This window comes from Rattus norvegicus, chromosome 2 (genome assembly GCF_036323735.1).
Source record: "Rattus norvegicus strain BN/NHsdMcwi chromosome 2, GRCr8, whole genome shotgun sequence".
In the NCBI taxonomy this organism is placed as follows: Eukaryota; Metazoa; Chordata; class Mammalia; order Rodentia; family Muridae; genus Rattus; species Rattus norvegicus.
In genome coordinates, this window is record NC_086020.1 from 65,482,019 (window position 1) to 65,502,018 (window position 20,000).

The window sequence follows — 20,000 nt, forward strand, 5'->3', positions numbered from 1 at the left end:
TTCATTGATGTAATGGTTATTGCTTTGTCTTATTGTAGTTTATCTTTCATGTTTGATTATTATCCCTTAGAATTCTGTTCTAATCCAATGAAAGGGAGAAAAAGGTGGATATAGAAGAGAAGAGAGGTGAAAAATTATTAGATAGATTAGAGGAAGTAGAAGAAGTAATCAGGATATATACTATGAGGAAAGATTATATTTTCATTCAAAGTTAAAAACAGAAACAAAATCTGTTTTGGACCTGAAACTTCCTTCTTTTATTCAGAATTCTGCATCATTTAAAGATTTGTATCATCAAAAGACAACAGTATTTTATTTGTTTTTGTTCTCTAATACAAAATAGGTGTTTCTTTTATTAATATAATATATTCAACTAAATAATTAACATTTATAGCTCAATATTTCCTTGTTTGTAATTTTTAATTTTTCAAACAAACTAAATACATTTTTTCATATTCTGGAAATGTAATTTCATATAAGTTAGTTAACATTTTTCTATTCAGAAAACTGAAATGAAATGAAACAAGATAATATATTAAATTGAGTGACATAATTAGATACATTTAGAAATCACTATAGATACATTACTAAATGATTGTTGGATAAGATGAATGAGATAGTTACATTTTAAATAAGGTGTTCAGAGAGCTACCTTGGTAGGACATGTGTAATGCCTTTTTGAAGCCCTATGAATATTTCTTAATCTGTGCTTATGCATCAATTTTTGTTCTTTTTATTAACTTGAGAATTTCTTATTTACATTTCGAGTGTTATTCCCTTTCCCGGTTTCCAGGCCAACATCCCCCTAACCCCTCCCCCTCCCCTTCTTTTTTTTTTTTTATTAACTTGAGTATTTCTTATATACATTTCGAGTGTTATTCCTTTTCCCGGTTTCCGGGCAAACATCCCCCTCCCCCCTCCCCTTCCTTATGGGTGTTCCCCTCCCAACCCTCCCCCCACTGCCGCCCTCCCCCCACCAGTCTAGTTCACTGGGGGTTCAGTCTTAGCAGGACCCAGGGCTTCCCCTTCCACTGGTGCTCTTACTAGGATATTCATTGCTACCTATGGGGTCAGAGTCCAGTGTCAGTCCATGTATAGTCTTTAGGTAGTGGCTTAGTCCCTGGAAGCTCTGGTTGCTTGACATTGTTGTTTATATGGGGTCTCGAGCCCCTTCAAGCTCTTCCAGTTCTTTCTCTGATTCCTTCAACGGGGACCTATTCTCAGTTCAGTGGTTTGCTGCTGGCATTCGTCTCTGTATTTGCTGTATTCTGGCTGTGTCTCTCAGGAGCGATCTACGTCCGGCTCCTGTAGGTCTGCACTTCTTTGCTTCATCCCTCTTGTCTAATTGGGTGGCTGTATATGTATGGGCCACATGTGGGGCAGGCTCTGAATGGGTGTTCCTTCAGTCTCTGTTTTAATCTTTGCCTATCCCTTCCCTGCCAAGGGTATTCTTTTTCCTCATTTAAAGAAGGAGTGAAGCATTCACATTTTGATCATCCGTCTTGAGTTTCGTTTGTTCTAGGGATCTAGGGTAATTCAAGCATTTGGGCTAATAGCCACTTATCAATGAGTGCATACCATGTATGTCTTTCTGTGATTGGGTTAGCTCACTCAGAATGATATTTTCCAGTTCCAACCATTTGCCTACGAATTTCATAAATTCGTTGTTTTTGAAAGCTGAGTAATATTCCATTGTGTAGATGTACCACATTTTCTGTATCCATTCCTGTGTTGAAGGGCATCTGGGTTCTTTCCAGTTTCTGGTTATTATAAATAAGGCTGCAATGAACATAGTGGAGCACATGTCTCTTTTATATGTTGAGGCATCTTTTGGGTATATGCCCAAGAGAGGTATAGCTGGATCCTCAGGCAGTTCAATGTCCAATTTTCTGAGGAACCTCCAGACTAATTTCCAGAATGGTTGTACCAGTCTGCAATCCCACCAACAATGGAGGAGTGTTCCTCATTCTCCACATCCTCGCCAGCATCTGCTGTCACCTGAGTTTTTGATCATAGCCATTCTCACTGGTGTGAGGTGAAATCTCAGGGTTGTTTTGATTTGCATTTCCCTTATGACTAAAGATGTTGAACATTTCTTTAGGTGTTTCTCAGCCATTCGGCATTCCTCAGCTGTGAATTCTTTGTTTAGCTCTGAACCCCATTTTTAATAGGGTTATTTGTTTCCCTGCGGTCTAACTTCTTGGGTTCTTTGTATATTTTGGATATAAGGCCTCTATCTGTTGTAGGATTGGTAAAGATCTTTTCCCAATCTGTTGGTTGCCGTTTTGTCCTAACCACAGTGTCCTTTGCCTTACAGAAGCTTTGCAGTTTTATGAGATCCCATTTGTCGATTCTTGATCTTACAGCGTAAGCCATTGGTGTTTTGTTCAGGAAATTTTTTCCAGTGCCCATGTGTTCCAGATGCTTCCCTAGTTTTTCTTCTATTAGTTTGAGTGTGTCTGGTTTGATGTGGAGGTCCTTGATCCACTTGGACTTAAGCTTTGTACAGGGTGATAAGCATGGTTCGATCTGCATTCTTCTACATGTTGCCCTCCAGTTGAACCAGCACCATTTGCTGAAAATGCTATCTTTTTTCCATTGGATGGTTTTGGCTCCTTTGTCAAAAATCAAGTGACCATAGGTGTGTGGGTTCATTTCTGTGTCTTCAATTCTATTCCATTGGTCTATCTGTCTGTCTCTGTCCCAATACCATGCAGTTTTTATCACTATTGCTCTGTAATACTGCTTGAGTTCAGGGATAGTGATTCCCCCTGAAGTCCTTTTATTGTTGAGGATAGCTTTAGCTATCCTGGGTTTTTTGTTATTCCAGATGAATTTGCAAATTGTTCTGTCTAACTCTTTGAAGAATTGGATTGGTATTTTGATGGGGATTGCATTGAATCTGTAGATTGCTTTTGGTAAAATGGCCATTTTTACTATATTAATCCTGCCAATCCCTGAGCATGGGATATCTTTCCATCTTCTGAGGCCTTCTTCAATTCCTTTCCTCAGTGTCTTGAAGTTCTTATTGTACAGATCTTTCCTGGAATTCTTTCAGGGATTTCTGCGATTCTTTCAGGGATTTTTGTGATTCCTCTCTGTAGGCTTCTACTTGTTTATTAATGTTTTCCTGTGTTTCCCTAAGGGAGTTCTTCACGTCTTTCTTAAAGTCCTCCAGCATCATGATCAAATATGATTTTGAAACTAGATCTTGCTTTTCTGGTGTGTTTGGATATTCCATGTTTGTTTTGGTGGGAGAATTGGGAGAATTGGGCTCCGATGATGCCATGTAGTCTTGGTTTCTGTTGCTTGGGTTCCTGCGCTTGCCTCTCGACATCAGATTATCTCTAGTGTTACTTTGTTCTGCTATTTCTGACAGTGGCTAGACTGTCCTATAAGCCTGTGTGTCAGGAGTGCTGTAGACCTGTTTTCCTCTCTTTCAGTCAGTTATGGGGACAGAGTGTTCTGCTTTCGGGCGTGTAGTTTTTCCTCTCTACAGATCTTCAGCTGTTCCTGTGGGCCTGTGTCTTGAGTTCACCAGGCAGCTTTCTTGCAGCAGAAAAGTTGGTCTTACCTGTGGTCCCGAGGCTCAAGTTCGCTCGCGGGGTGCTGCCCACGGGCTCTTTGCGGAGGCAGCAACCAGGAAGACCTGTGCCGCCCCTTCCGGGAGCTTATGCACCCTCAGGAGTGCCCACCTGACCAGGCGGTGAGGTCTTTTTCCCACGGGGTCTGGGAGCAGAGAGCTGCTGCGGGCCGGGATCCCCCCTCCCCTTCTTTATAGGTGTTCCTCTCCCCATCCTCCCCACATTGCCGCCCTCCCCCAAACAATCACGTTCACTGGGGGTTCACTCTTAGCAGGACCAAGGGCTTCCCCTTCCACTGGTGATCTTACTCGGCATTGTTGTTCATATGGGGTCTTGAGTCCCTTCAAGCTCTTCCAGTTCTTTCTCTGATTCCTTCAACGGGGGTCCTTTTCTCAATTCAGTGCTTTGCTGCTGGCATTCGCCTCTATATTTGCTGTATTCTGGCTGTGTCTCTCAGGAGAGATCTATATCCGGCTCCTGTTGGCCTGCACTTCTTTGCTTCATCCATCATGTCTAATTGGGTGGCTGTATATGTACGGGCCACATGTGGGGCAGGAACTGCCTGTCTCTGTTTTAATCTTTGCCTCTCTATTCCCTGACGAGGTATTCATGTTCCCCTTTTAAAGAAGGAGTGAAGCATTCACATTTTGATCATCTGTCTTGAGTTTCATGTTTTCTATGCATCTAGAGTAATTCAAGCATTTGGGCTAATAGCCACTTATCAATGAGTGGATTCCATGTGAGTTTTCTGTGATTGGGTTAGCTCACTCAGGATGATATTTTCCAGTTCCAACCATTTGCCTATGAATTTCATAAAGGCATTGTTTTTCATAGCTGAGTGATATTCCATTGTGTAGATGTAGTACATTTTCTGTATCCATTCCACTGTTGAAGGGCATCTGGGTTCTATCCAGCTTCTGGGTATTATAAATAAGGCTGCTATGAGCATAGTGGAGCTTGTGTCTTTTTTTTATGTTGAGGCATCTTTTGGGTATATGCCCAAGAGAGGTATAGCTGGATCCTCAGGCAGTTCAATGTCCAATTTTCTGAGGAACCGCCAGACTGATTTCCAGAATGGTTGTACCAGTCTGCAATCCCACCAAAAATGGAGGAGTGTTCCTCTTTCTTGACATCCTTGCCAGCATTTGCTGTCACATGAGTTTTTGATCTTAGCCATTCTCACTGTTTGAGGTGAAATCTCAGGGTTGTTTTAATTTGCATTTCCCTTATGACTAAAGATGTTAAACATTTCTTTAGGTGTTTCTCAGCCATTCGGCATTCCTCAGCTGTGAATTCTTTCTTTAGCTCTGAACCCTATTTTTTAATAGTGTTATTTGTCTCCCTCCAGTCTAATTTCTTGAGATCTTTGTATATTTTGGATATAAGCCCTCTATCTGTTGTAGGATTGGTAAAGATCTTTTCCCAATCTGTTGATTGCCGTTTTGTCTTAACCACAGTGTCCTTTGCCTTACAGAAGCTTTGTAGTTTCATGAGATCCCATTTGTCGATTCTTGATCTTAAAGCATAAGCCATTGGAGTTTTGTTCAGGAAATATTCTCCAGTGCCCATGTGTTTGAGATGCTGCACTAGTTTTTCTTCTATTAGTTTGAGTGTATCTGGTTTGATGTGGAGATCCTTGATCCACTTGGACTTAAGCTTTGTACAGGGTGATAAGCATGGTTCGATCTGCATTCTTCTACATGTTAAACTCCAGTTGAAACTGCACCATTTGCTGAAAATGCTATCTTTTTTCCATTGGAAGGTTTTGGCACCTTTGTCAAAAATTAAGTGATCATAGGTGTGTGGGTTAATTTGTGGGTCTTCAAGTCTGTTCCATTGGTCTATCTGTCTGTCTCTGTACCAATACCATGCAGTTTTTATCACTATTGCTATTTCATACTGCTTGAGTTCAGGGATAGTGATTCCCTCTGAAGTCCTTTTATTGTTGAGGATACTTTTAGCTACCCTGGGTTTTTTGCTATTCCAGATGAATTTCCAAATTGTTCTATCTAACTCTTTGAAGAATTGGACTGGTATTTTGATGGGCATTGCATTGAATCTGTAGATCGCTTGTGTTAAAATGGCCAAATTTTACTATATTAATCCTGTCAATCCATGAGCATGGGGGATCTTTCCCTCTTCTGAGGTCTTCTTCAATTTCTTTCTTCAGAGTCTTGAAGTTCTTATTAAACAGATCTTTCACTTGCTTGGTTAAAGTCACACCGATGTACTTCATATTATTTGGGTCTATTATGAAGGTTGTCATTTCCCTAATTTCTTTCTCAGCTTATTTCTCTTTTGTATAGAGGAAGGCTACTGATTTATTTGAGTTAATTTTATACCCAGCCACTTTGCTGAAGTTGTTTATCAGCTTTAGTAGTTCTCTGGTGGACCTTTTGGGATCACTTAAATATACTATCGTATCATCTGCAAATAGTGATATTTTGACTTCTTCTTTTCCAATCTGTATCCCCTTGATCTCCTTTTGTTCTCTGATTGTTCTCTGCTGGCTAGAACTTCAAGAATTATAAGTAGGGAGAGAGTGGGCAGCCTTGTCTACTCCCTGATTTTAGTGGAATTGCTTCAAGTTTCTCTCCATGTAGTTTAATGTTAGCGACTGGTTTGATGTAAATGGATTATACTATGTTTAGGTATGGGCCTTGAATTCCTATTCTTTCCAGGACTTTTATCATGAAGGGGTGTTGAATTTTGTCAAATGCCTTCTCAGCATCTAATGAAAAGATCATGTGGTTTTTTTTCTTTCAGTTTGTTTATATAATGGATCACGTTGATGGTTTTCCATATATTAAACCATCCCTGCATGCCTGGGATGAAGCCTACTTGATCAAATTGGATGATTGTTTTGATGTGCTTTTGGATTCGGTTTGCCAGAATTTTATTGAGTATTTTTTGTGTCGATATTCATAAGGGAAATTGGTCTGAAGTTCTCTTTCTTTGTTGGGTCTTTGTGTGGTTTAAGTATAGGAGTAATTGTGGCTTCGTAGAAGTAATTCGGTAGTGCTCCATCTGTTTCAATTTCATTAAATAGTTTGGATAGTATTGGTATGAGATCTTCTATGAAGGTCTGATAGAATTCTGCACTAAACCCGTCTGGACCTGGGCTCTTTTTGGTTGGGAGACCTTTAATAGCTGCTTCTATTTCCTTAGGAATTATGAGGTTGTTTAACTGGTTTATCTGTTCCTGATTTAACTTTGGTACCTGGTATCTGTCTAGGAAATTGTCCATTTCCTGTAGATTTTCAAGTTTTGTTGAATATAGGCTTTTGTAGTAGGATCTGATGATTTTTTGAATTTCCTCTGAATCTGTAGTTATGTCAGCCTTTTCATTTCTGATTTTGTTAATTTGGACACACTCTCTGTGTCCTCTCGTTAGTCTGGCTAAGGGTTTATCTACCTTGTTGATTTTCTCAAAATACCAACTTTTGGTTCTGTTGATTTTTCTATGGTCCTTTTTGTTTCTACTTGGTTGATTTCAGCTCTGAGTTTGATTATTTCCTGCCTTCTACTCCTCCTGGGTGTATTTGCTTCTTTTTGTTCTAGAGATTTTAGGTGTTCTGTCAAGCTGCTGATATATGCTCTTTCCTGTTTCTTTCTGCAGGCACTCAGAGCTATGAGTTTTCCTCTTAGCATAGCTTTCATTGTGTATCATAAGTTTGGGAAGGTTGTACCTTCATTTTCATTCAAATCTAAGAAGTCTTTAATTTCTTTCTTAATTTCTTCCTTGACCAGGTTATCATTGAGTAGAGCACTGTTCAATTTCCACGTATATGTGGGAATTCTTTCCTTATTGTTATTAAAGACCAGCTTTAGGCCATGGTGGTCTGATAGCATGCATGGGATTATTTCTATTTTCTGTACCTGTTGAGGCCCATATTTTGACCAAGTATATGGTCAATTTTGGAGAAAGTACCATGAGGAGCTGAGAACAATGTATATCCTTTTGCTTTAGGATAGAATGTTCTATAAATATCTGTTAAGTCCATTTGGTTCATGACTTCTCTTAGTCTGTCTACGTCTCTGCTTGATTTCTGTTTCCGTGATCTGTCCATTGATGAGAGTGGGGTGTTGAAATCTCCCACTATTATTGTGTGAGGTACAATGTGTGTTTTGAGCTTTAGTAAGATTCCTTTTACGTATGTAGGTGCCCTTGTATTTGGGGATTTGTATAGGATTGAGAGTTCATCTTGGTGGATTTTTCCTTTGATGAATATGAAGTGTCCTTCCTTATCTTTTTTGATGACTTTTAGTTGAAAATTGATTTTATTTGATATTAGAATGGCTACTCCAGCTTGCTTCTTCTGACCATTTGCTTGGAAAGTTTTTTTCCAGCCTTTCACTCTGAGGTAGTTTCTGTCTTTGTCTCTGAGGTGTGTTTCCTGTAGGCAGCAGAATGCAGGGTCCTCATTGTGTATCCAGTTTGTTAATCTATGTCTTTTTATTGGGGAATTGAGACCATTGTAATTGAGAGATATTAATGAATAATGATCATTGCTCCCTGTTATATTCATATTTGGATGTGAGGTTATATTTGTGTGCTTTTCTTCTCTTTGTTTTGTTGCCAAGACGATTAGTTTCTTGCTTTTTCTAGGGTGTAGCTTGCCTCCTTATGTTGGGCTTTACGATTTATTATCTTTTGTAGCGCTGGATTTGTAGAAAGATATTGTGTAAATTTAGTTTTATCATGGAATATCTTGGTTTCTTCATCTATGTTAATTGAGAGTTTTGCAGGATACAGTAACCTGGGCTGGCATTTGTGTTCTCTTAGGGTCTGTATGACATCAGTCCAGGATCTTCTGGCCTTCATAGTTCTGGCGAGAAGTCTGGTGTGATTCTGATAGGTCTGCCTTTATATGTTACTTGACCTTTTTCCCTTACTGCTTTTAATATTCTTTCTTTATTTTGTGCATTTGGTGTTTTGACAATTATGTGACAGGAGGTGTTTCTTTTCTGGTCCAATCTATTTGGAGTTCTGTAGGCTTCTTGTATGTCTATGGGTATCTCTTTTTTTAGGTTAGGGAAGTTTTCTTCTATGATTTTGTTCAAGATATTTACTGGTCCTTTGAGCTGGGAGTCTTCACTCTCTTCTATACCTATTATCCTTAGGTTTGATCTTCTCATTGAGTCCTGGATTTCCTGTATGTTTTGGACCAGTAGCTTTTTCCTCTTTACATTATCTTTGACAGTTGAGTTGATGATTTCTGTGGAATCTTCTGATCTGAGATTCTCTGTTCTATCTCTGTTGGTGATGCTTGTATCTACGGCTCCTTGTCTCTTCCTTTGGCTTTCTATATCCTGGGTTGTTTCCATGTGTTCTTTCTTGATTGCTTCTATTTCCATTTTTAATTCCTTCAACTGTTTGATTGTGTTTTCCTGGAATTCTTTCAGGGATTTTTGTGATTCCTCTCTGTAGGCTTCTACTTGTTTATTTATGTTTTCCTGCGTTTCCCTAAGGGAGTTCTTTATTTCTTTCTTGAAGTCCTTCAGCATCATGATCAAATATGATTTTGAATCTAGATCTTGCTTTTCTGGTCTGTTTGGATATTTCGTGTTTTCTTTGGTGAGAGAATTGGGCTCCGATGTTGCCATGTAGTCTTGGTTTCTGTTCCTTGGATTCCTGCGCTTTCCTCTCACCATCAGATTAACTCTAGTGTTACTTTGTTCTGCTATTTCTGACAGTGGCTAGACTGTCCTATAAGCCTGTGTGTCAGGAATGCTGTAGATCTGTTTTCCTGTTTTCTTTCAGCCATTTATGGGAACAGAGTGTTCTGCTTTCAGGCATGTAGTTTTTTCTATCTGCAGGTCTTCAGCTGTTCCTGTGGGCCTGTGTCCTGAGTTCACCAGTGAGGTCTCTTGGAGCATGAAGGTTGGTCTTACCTATGGTCCCAAGGCTCAACTTTGCTCGTGGTGTGTTGCTTATGCCGCGCGTGCAGCAACCAGGAGGACCTGCGCTGCCCTTTTTGGGAACTTCAGTGCACCAGGGTTCCAGATGGCGTTTGGTGTTTTCCTCTGGAATCAGTAATGTGTGCAGTTCTGGTTTCCCAGGCGTGTGTGCTTCTCTGAAGGTTTAGCTCTCCCTCCCACGGGATTTGGTTGCAGAGAACTGTTTATCTGGTCGGTCCCTTCAGTTTTCGGTGGTGTCTCAGACGCAGGGGACCTGTTGCTCCTGTGCCCTGATCTACGGCAACCCAGCAGCCATATACAGTTTCCTCTTGGGCCCTTGCGTCATTTTTTTAAACATGATGATCACAGATACAAGCAAACAATGGTGGCACAGAACACTGTCTACCTTTTCCTATCTGGTACTTAATGGACAAACAGCATAAAAATGGAGGGATGAAAAAGACAGTGGAAGAAGCCTCCTGGGATCTCTGTACTGGGGAGAAAAGAGCCACCTTACAAAAAGGTAAATGTTATAGAAATACTTATTCCTTACCCAAGGTTTAAACTCTGCCCTTGACCCTTTAGTTCCAAAAAAAAAAAGAAGCCTTCATACCTACAATAAGCCTTAAATTGGACAAGAGATGGGCAGAGACCTAGCCTCTATGCTATTAGGATCTACTTTCCTATCAATAGTAGTAAATTGTTACATAATAATTACTATGTTTCATGTGTGCTTCTCTTAACTTCAATAGGCCAGATTTCAGGACCATGTTATTATGGGTTATTAACTCACCCAAGACTTGGCAAGTTCTTCCTCCTCCTGCACACTCCTCCTCACAGTCCTCTGCCAAACTCACCTTTGTCTTTTCTGCCCAGCTATTGGCTTTTGGCATCTTTATTTGTCAATCAGAAATAACTTGGGTGCAGTGTCACTTAATTAGGTTCACTTAGCTAGCATCTACATGAAGAGTCTCATCTCTGGGGTACCAGTCTTGGGGGCCCAGCATTAGTATTAGAATACAATCAGGATCAGGCCAACGCACTACAGGTAATTTCATTCAGAAAACCTGGTAAATTATCATTCAGGCAATTAGAGTTATTGCCTTCACCATGTGTAAATGCAACAGTTTGTACATATGATATGAAAATACTAATTAGTTAACCAGAGATTTGACAGATTAAACACTATTTACTTAATCTGAAGTAATAAATCACAACCCCAAGTAATACAAATATTCAAAGTAATAATTAAGGAAGGGTGGTTAAATAATGAATTAAAACATTTACTTCCGGGGTTGGGGATTTAGCTCAGTGGTAGAGTGCTTGCCTAGCAAGCGCAAGGCCCTGGGTTCGGTCCTCAGCTCCGGAAAAAAAAAAAGTTTACTTCCTTCTTTTAACCAAGGAATAAACATATTTTATACAGTAGAAATTCTGTTGTCTTCCTATCATATGATCCTGTTACATACAACTCAAAAGCAAAAATAGGTAAACACTGTTCTTGTGGAGTGAGGATGGTGAGTGTATGTGATTTTTAAGTGTGTAAAGGAGGAAACAAGCATATTAATAATGCAAATTGAATTGGGGTATATTCCTTAATTACTGTTTAACTTTTTCTTTTTTGACGTTATCACTTAATGAACCGATAACTAAGAGTAGGACTCCTCCTGTCACCTTTACACCCAGAACTAGGGTGATTTTGAATTATGAGTGCATAGAGTGTATGGCACACAGATCCTCACAGGTGTTTGGCAAGTACCTTGACTCAAATATCCCTCTGGCTTGTGCTATATTTGAACTTTGAATTGTTAGTTAATAACAATAAAATTTAATAATTTTGGTACAAATTTATGTGTATTTTAAAACTTAGAAAGTTCCTGAAAACTTGCAGAAAAATAAAAGTAAAGATAAATATTTTTTTATTTTTAAGAAAATATTTTTCTTAAAACTTTTTAAGTATTTCTAAGTAGTAGCATGTTTGTCTGTAATGAAAAGTGCACTGGGTTGAATTGTAAGCTGTATGAGAAAAATAATCAAGCACAAATATGCAATCATGGATTATATATATGAATTGATCTCCTATTGTCCTAATAGGTAATCAGGTAAGGATGAAATATAAAGATTTTATTCATCTCCAGCTATAGGGAATAGTAATAATGTCTTGTCATCATTCTAACACTTGCTTTATAATAATAAAAACAGAGAAATTTGGAATACATAAAACTGCCACTTTGCAATCCAACAATGTTTTCTATATGTTGCAAATTTTAAAAAGTCGGATCAAATCAAAACAGAACAAAAACAAATAAAAGGTAAAAAGGAAACAAAACAAAAGCCATCCTAAATAAAAATTCAAATCCTAAGTACTGAATTATCAATTTATTTCGTTTTCATAACTTTCCCTAATGTCAAGAAAAATTTAGAGAGAAACATATTTTGCTCATAAAGATTCTGTTTCACTTGTGAAACAGACTCAATCTTCCTCTTAGGTATGACAACCCAGTTTTAATGTTTCATCAGCAATTCAATCTAATGCAACAAAACCCAAACTCATCATCTTCCTCCCAGTAGTCGCGATCCATCTTCATGCTTCCTGTTTTGTTTAATGGTGTCATCAGTCATCCAATCAACAATTACTAGATCCTGGGTACCTCGTTAATTTTGCTTCACTCTCTTCATGTCAGCAAATCCTTTCAATTTCATCTTTACAAAGTACATTCTTTTATCTTCTTCCTATTAAAACAATCATGTTAGGATGATCTTAAAATGTATTCAACTTCAGTTATTTCAGCAGCCTTGGCAAAATAACTGGAAAACTTTGAAAATTTATGTTTGTCTTGTTACCGGCTATTCTAACAGACCACCTTGTTTCTGAAATCCACTTTTTATCATTTATCGTCACTGTTGCTGTCTCAGCAAAAGTGTGACAGTTTTGTGGAAGTGACTACATTAGTTGAAGTAGAAATCCACCTGCAAGTACCAGACAGCTCTAAAATAATACCATGCTTAAAGGAGTACAAGAGATACTTTTTCTCACATTACTGCAAGGAACATCTCTGTATCCCAAAGGGGTCTGATGCTTTTTCTCCATGATCACTGCTACTCCTACCATTACTGTGAGAGGCTTGCTACTGTGTATATACTGTGTATATACTGTTAGAGTCACGGCACACCTGATCATGAATTCAAACAGAAAAGATGTACTTTGGATGATTAATTTAGAAGTTATGACCCTTAATCCTTTGACCCCTTATCTTTTACACTGTGGTGAGGTAGAAAATTTGGCAGATAATTCTTCGTGACCTTACTTATTCTTACCAAGCATCACCTTAATATGCTTACTGGTAAGTGGATACTAACTCAAAAGCCGGCAATGACCAAGATACAATTTACAGACCACATGAAGCTCAAGAAGTAGAAAGACAAAAGTGTGCATACTGGAGTCAGTACTTCTTAGAAGGGGAAACAAAATACTCACAGAAGGAAATAAGGAGACAAAGTGTGGAGCAGAGACTGAAGAAAAGGAGACTGTCACTTATGGGGAACCATCCAACATGCATGCATCAAACCCAGTCACTATTGGAGATGCCAAGAAGTGCATGCTGACAGGAGCCTGATTTATCTGTGACCAAAGAAGTTTGCCAGAGCCTCACAAATACAGAGGAGGTTAGTCACTGCCAACCATTGGACTAAGAACAGGGTCCCCAACTGGGAGTTAGAGAACTGCCTGAGGTAACTGAGGGGGTTTTCAACAACATAGGAAGAACAATAATATCAACCAGCCAGACCTCCCCCCCAGAGTTCCCGGGGACAAAACCACCAACCAAAGGGTACACATGGAGGGACCCATCACTCAAGCCACATATGTAGCAGAGGATATCCTTGTTGGCCACCAATAGGAGAAGATGCCCTTGATCCTGTGAAGGCTTGATGTCCCAGTGTAGGGGATTGCCAGGGTGAGGAGGCAGAAAGGAGTGAGTGGGGGGGTGGGAGCGCACCCTCATGTTAGTAGCAGATTAGGGGATGGGATGAGGAGTTTCCAGAAGGGAAACCTGGAAAGGGTACAACATTTGAAATGTAAATAAAACAAATATCCAATAGGGTGGGTGGGAGGGAACACCCGTATAGGGTAGGGGGAAGGGATGGGGGGAGCTTATGCACAGGAAATTGAGAAAGGGAATAACTATTGAAATGTAAATAAAGAATTATGTTTAATAAATAATAACATTTCAAAAAAGAAAAAAGAAAAAAGGCTCTTCCTGCATGAAAGGAACTAAGCATTACTTTGAGGTTTCATTGTTTTACTCAAGTGTATATGTCCTTTGGGTATATATTATCTCTTCCAGTTTTATATTTTTATGGTATCCCTGTGTATGTGAACAAGAATGTTGTATATTTGTGTATGTCTTTTCATACATATGCCTTTCTTGCGCTTTTTCCTTGACTCTTTTCAGTCTGTTTAGTGATCACTTTTTTCCATTCCTTTCTGGCTTGGTGATGATATTTTGTTTTATTTCATCATATTTCACATTATTATTATTATTATTATTATTATTATTATTATTATTATTAATCATATAGATGTGTGTTTGTTTTGTAAGATAGAACTGCATTGGCATTGGATTCAGATGGTGTCAGGGAAGGGGAAAGGATCTTTGAGGAGCTGGAGGAAATGAAAACATAATTAGAATATATTTTATCTACAAATAAATTTTCAATAAAAGAAATAGAGGGGTGAGGGGATATTCTGCTATTTTCAGTGGTACAATTGGAGGAGGACCAGTCCCACAGTCTATTTAATCTCTGGATATCATACAAGATGAGGTAAAAGAAATGGTTAAAGGGTACAGATATCCTTTTAGTACAGTCATTAAACAGAAGTTCTGATTCACAAACGACTGGGTCAGGACTGAAGATGTCCCACTCAAGTTTCACTTCAGTGGACACAGATGTTTCCGGCCATTACCTATCAGAATGCACCCAGCATTCAGCTGTTTCCTTTTGTACTTTTCTGTCACTCATCTCACCCAGAACCTGGGCTGAAATCTCTCTGTAACCTCATCCTCCTTTAAGCCTTTATAAAATGCCACTCCCAGCAACATTCCTTCTTATTTGTGTGTAGATAACCCAGTGTTTTCAAAGTAGTATCTCCAATACTGAGATACTAAAAGGTTAAAGCTCAACAGAGCTATTAGCTCTATTTTAAGTCACAAATCTTTCAATGGTTTTTGAAACCACCAAAGAGATGTTAAGATAGCTTTATACACAGTTAATGACTTATTCAGTAGCTGTTAGTACTTGAGAAAGAATTATTATGACTTAACACTTTATGACATTGATACCTAACTAACACTACTTTTTGAAACCTCTGAGTGTATATAACATAAAACAAAACAAACAAACAAACAAAAAAACAAAGTAAATGGATTCTGGTATTAAATAATACAAGTTCAAATGGATCTGAAATTGACTACATATCAGATTGTGACTGAGGACATACATTTCGTTAATACTGTTCTTAACACATTAGAAATGGATGTGAACAATTATTTCAAAATGTTGCCTTACAGAATGCTTCGCGATAATATATCTAAAGTGTTTAATAAGTTATTCAAAAAAGGAAACACAGTTTCATAATCTGACACATATTAATATTTGTTTTTAAAATCAAGCTGTGAAATACAGGGCATGTCAAATATATAAAACATATATGGCTGTCTCTTACATAGCAAAATGGGAAAAACAAAATTTGAGCAATGAATGACAGCTATAATAGTTTATGTGCTGCTCTATCTGATGAGATCTTCCAAATTTATCTTGAGATTCTCATAGAGGAAGTATTCAGCCTTTCCTTCTAAGTGTTACAAGTCCAGGCTCTGTTCAATATATTAATGACACTGTTTTTGTATAGGCGTGTATTTTAAAATGTCCCAGATCAGGGACTTCAGTGAAGTAAGAAATACAGTGTGTGACAGAAGTACATTGTATCAATCATTTCCAGAGTCTTTTGGAAGATTAAATTCAGGGAAGAGGACTTCAAGGAACACTAGAATAAGGCACTGAATTGTTACAAATATGTCAAGTTCTTGAGTATGAAAGAAAAGCAAACAAAGGCAAATTCTCAAAGCTTTAATTCGAACCCATCTATATTGTGGAAATTAAATCATACAGCTAAAGAGGAACCGATCATTTGATAATGAGAAAAATAATCACAAAAAATAACATGGTGTACTAAAAAGCTGAGAAGGATAGGATGAAAGATACTTTTTGTCTTTTTAAAATTATTTGACCAATAAATTATCAACATGGACACCATTGAGTTTTCTTAAATTTCATGCAGCTAAGCACTACTCCAATGAGGAGAGAGGACATTATTGACTCTACACACCTTCCTTTGCTTCTAATAGCAAACCTGTTCTGAATGCTGTCACTTGGGAGAATCTTTGGATGTTTATAATCTTAATAAAAATGATATAATATTGTCTTGCTCTGTACCCGGAATTTCCAATATTAAATTTTTAAGACAAAAATTCTTTTGCAAGTGATTAGTATTTATTCTCAGTGATACTTATTCTATTAGATATTAGATTGATGGGACAAGACTACACCAAAGTTTCATTGTAAAAGCAATCTATGTTGTTGAATTTTTGTAACTACTTTTGATTGTTTCTTTTAATAATGCTTTTACTTTACCACATTTTATCTAGAATTTTACTTGTTTCTTTGATTCTTGCATAAGGTGATTGTGTTTGTGTGTGTGTGTGTGTGTGTGTGTGTATCTGTGTGTATATGTGAGAGAGAAACAGAGAGACAGAGAGAGAAAAAGGGAGAGAGAGAGAGAGAGAGAGAGAGAGAGAGAGAGAGAGAGAGAGGTGTGACAGAGACAGAAATAGACAAAGCAGGTCACAGAACAAATATGTGGAAGTTATAGAAATTATTATGTGCCCTGGAGATTGAACTTATAGAGTGTTCATGGGGCTTAGTCACAGAAGGTTTCACCTGATAATCTACCTCTCTGGCACTTGTAAACATTACTGCAAAGTTTTTTTTTTTTTTGCTTGTTTGTTTGTTTGATTCTTTGTGGACTGTATTATGTTTTTGAAGCACATACATTCATTTTGCTTAGAATAATATACTTCTTACAGAACCTACAATTTTATTTTTGATTTCCTATCTCTAATGTGAAATGTAATGGAATGTGCAAATTGGTATTTTTCAGAAATAAATAATAATTCATAAAATTCAGCACATTTGTGAGCAATACTGTGTAACTTTGGGCTGTCCCACTTGTGCTCTCTGGGGTATAAATCATATTTCTCTGTATCAGATTCCATTTTAGATATTACCTTAGTCAATCACAAGAAGCATTAAAATTTTGTGACAGAGTATTTTAAGAGAGAAACTGAGACCAATTCACATATTTTCATTGCAGCATATTATAATTATTCTACATTATTATTATGATTGTTAATTGCTTCACTTTCAAATTAGAAGTTGAAAGTTATCAACGTTATGAATATATTGCAAACTTATAGACTATTTAGACTTTGGTACAAGTGTACTGCAGTCATCTATTCTAATGGACACATCACACTTTATCCCTTGTTGGTAACAGTAGACTATGTAAATCATCACGGGACAGAGCATATTTGTATGTACAGAGTCAGAATTTGTTACCCAATTCCCAAAGTGGTTGAAACAATCTACATTTTCATATCTAGTTAGTCCAATATTTTCGACTATGTCATGACTTTGTTTTTACTGTCTATTTTTCTAATATCACATGGCCATGTTTTATGATTGATATCTTCCATCATGTTTCAATGGGCAATGATTATCATGTATACAAATTTGCAATCCTTGGATGATTTCGATATCTTCATAGTGTATTTAGTGTATTTCTAGAATTTTAAGTTAATATACTTGAATATTCCCAATACATGGGCTTTTCTGACTCCAGACTTTGCTTCCTTCCACAATGAATGTTAGAGCTTCAGAAGAATCTTAGATGTTGTGCCAGAAAGTCCTATTAGAATTACAAAGAAAGCTGAAGACCTGGAAGCAAAAGCATGAAGAAAAAAATAAAAACATATATTTAATAAATTTCCACTAATCAAAACTAAGATACTCAGAAGAAACTTACCTTATAAACATACATTGTAAAGTATATAAAGAGATATACTGTGGAGTGCCAAAATATTTGCGAAACGCATATTCTATAAAAACAAATATTTTCATTCCTTTCAAAATTAAATTATAATGTATATACATACCAGTTGAGTAAACTTGTTACTGAAAAGGATATGTAAATGTGCTTAAGTGTATTAGAAGCACGAATTTCAATGACAATAAAATAATACTTCAAATGTATCTGAATTTCTACAGGAGAAAATAATGCTTGTCATAGAAAAGTAAAACTGTAGAAAGGACAGTCAAGACTGGAAGAGATGGATGAGTGTTTAAGGGAAATAATACTTAACTATTTCACATGATCTGGATTCAATACTCTACACCAATCTATTGTCTCGTAAAAAACAAAATCACTTAGGGAAAAGTGATATGACAAGATTTTTTGCTTGAATATTAAAAAGTACACTTTTAAACTACACAGGAATTTTGATTTGGGGAGTATTTTCTCTGGAGAAATAAAACATTTTAACACAAAATTTGTTTCAAATGCCTTCAGGAGGTACAGCCTTACTGAAAAAAAAAAGTAAATGGATAAAGGACTAATCTAAACTCTAGATACGTTACACTAAAATACTATACCAATATGGTAGAATAAAAGTAAGAAAACTATTACTGTATGTGGAAATGTGGGTGATTTTCATGTAGAAAAGTCAGTTTGTTCCGTAAAATTTTAAATATAGAGTTCTTTTAAATTTAAGCAAAGATAATTTAAGCAACGATAATTTTCTTTTAATAACATGTTTGATTTAAATATCACTACTCACTTCTCTAATCCTTGTCCTCTGAACAAAATTCCCAAATTGATAATTGATAGCCTGTGTGTGTGTGTGTGTCTGTGTGTTTGTTTGTGTGTGTGTGTGTGTGTGTGTGTGTGTGAGAGAGAGAGAGAGAGAGAGAGAGAGAGAGATAAAGAGAGAGAGAGAGTAAAAATTATACAAATACAGCCTGTTAATTCATTTTAATGTAGCTTGGTGAAAGCCATAGTCTCGAATGTAGAAAGAACCAGATATCAGTAACAGAGAACATAGTTATACAGAATATGCATTACTTATGAAATTATTCTTTGCATCATCATCTACTTTGAGATATCATTTTAAAGTTTATATGTTAGTGCAAATTTTATTGAACAATTTTTAAAAATACTGGAACAATGGCAGGGGATTTGCCATCTTAATTTTATTTGTATATGAAAGATTCTATGATTTACAGTTACCTAATAGGCCTAGTTCTTACTTGATGGATCGAATGTCCAAGGAACAGGTATTTGTATTTTATCATAGAGGACTTGCTTCTCAATGCACTTGATTTATTTATTTAAAACAAATGTTTTTTTTTATTTTGAGATTTCATCTTATATGTGGCAGAATGTCTAAGACCAATTACATTATTTGATAGTTTATCTTGTCAAATAATCACACCAAATGTTGGAACTGACCAACATCAGGATCAAGGTCCAACACTTTGGGCATATCCCCAAACGATGATTAATCCTACCAGGAAAAAACAGTTCCTTAGCCATGTTCATTTCTTCCCTATTCATAAAAAAAAAGAAACATAAATTGGAAACAATCTAGACTCTAATCCAGCACATTTACAGATATATAAATTTTACTAAAACAACAACTGGTAAACACACAGAGGTTACATATAGAAGGAACTAGGGAATAGAAATGTTCATCCCTGGATGGGGGCAATGGAATAAATTTCATCAGTGAACTGGGTTCAAGGAGGATGGGAATGTGATAACCAGGTGAGGCATGTAGTTGAAAGAGGGGATCCTGCATTTGAGGGGTGATAGGGGAACCTAGAACAGTGGAAACTTCTTAAAATGTATGACATCACTCCTAAATAATTCTCCAAATAATGAGGAAGACAGTTCCAAGTAACCATCCATCGTCACCAAAATTTAGTTGTTGGCCAAAAAGGTCCTGTGGATTCTCTAAAGTCTAAGTGTTTCCAAGACAATAGGTTGCTCTCCACAAAGAACAAGTCTCCATTGCTGAAGAAAAAACCCACACAATTCAGGAAAAATAGAGATCAAGCAGTTGATTACACAGAACCTTCTCCACTACATTCTATTTGCTTTGATATGTGTGTGTGTGTGTGTGTGTGTGTGTGTTTATGTGGTGTGTGTGTGTAATATTTTGAGTTTGTATGGGGCTCCTGAGTGTGTAAATGTGTGGGTTTCTTACTCTTGTGCCTCTCTTGAGCTCTTTTTCTTTTTCTGTTTGCTTTGTCCAACTTTGAAGTGATGTACATTGTTTATGGTATTATGTAGTTTGTTTTGTTTTGTTGTTATTACTAAAAACCCTGTTCTTTTCTGATGAG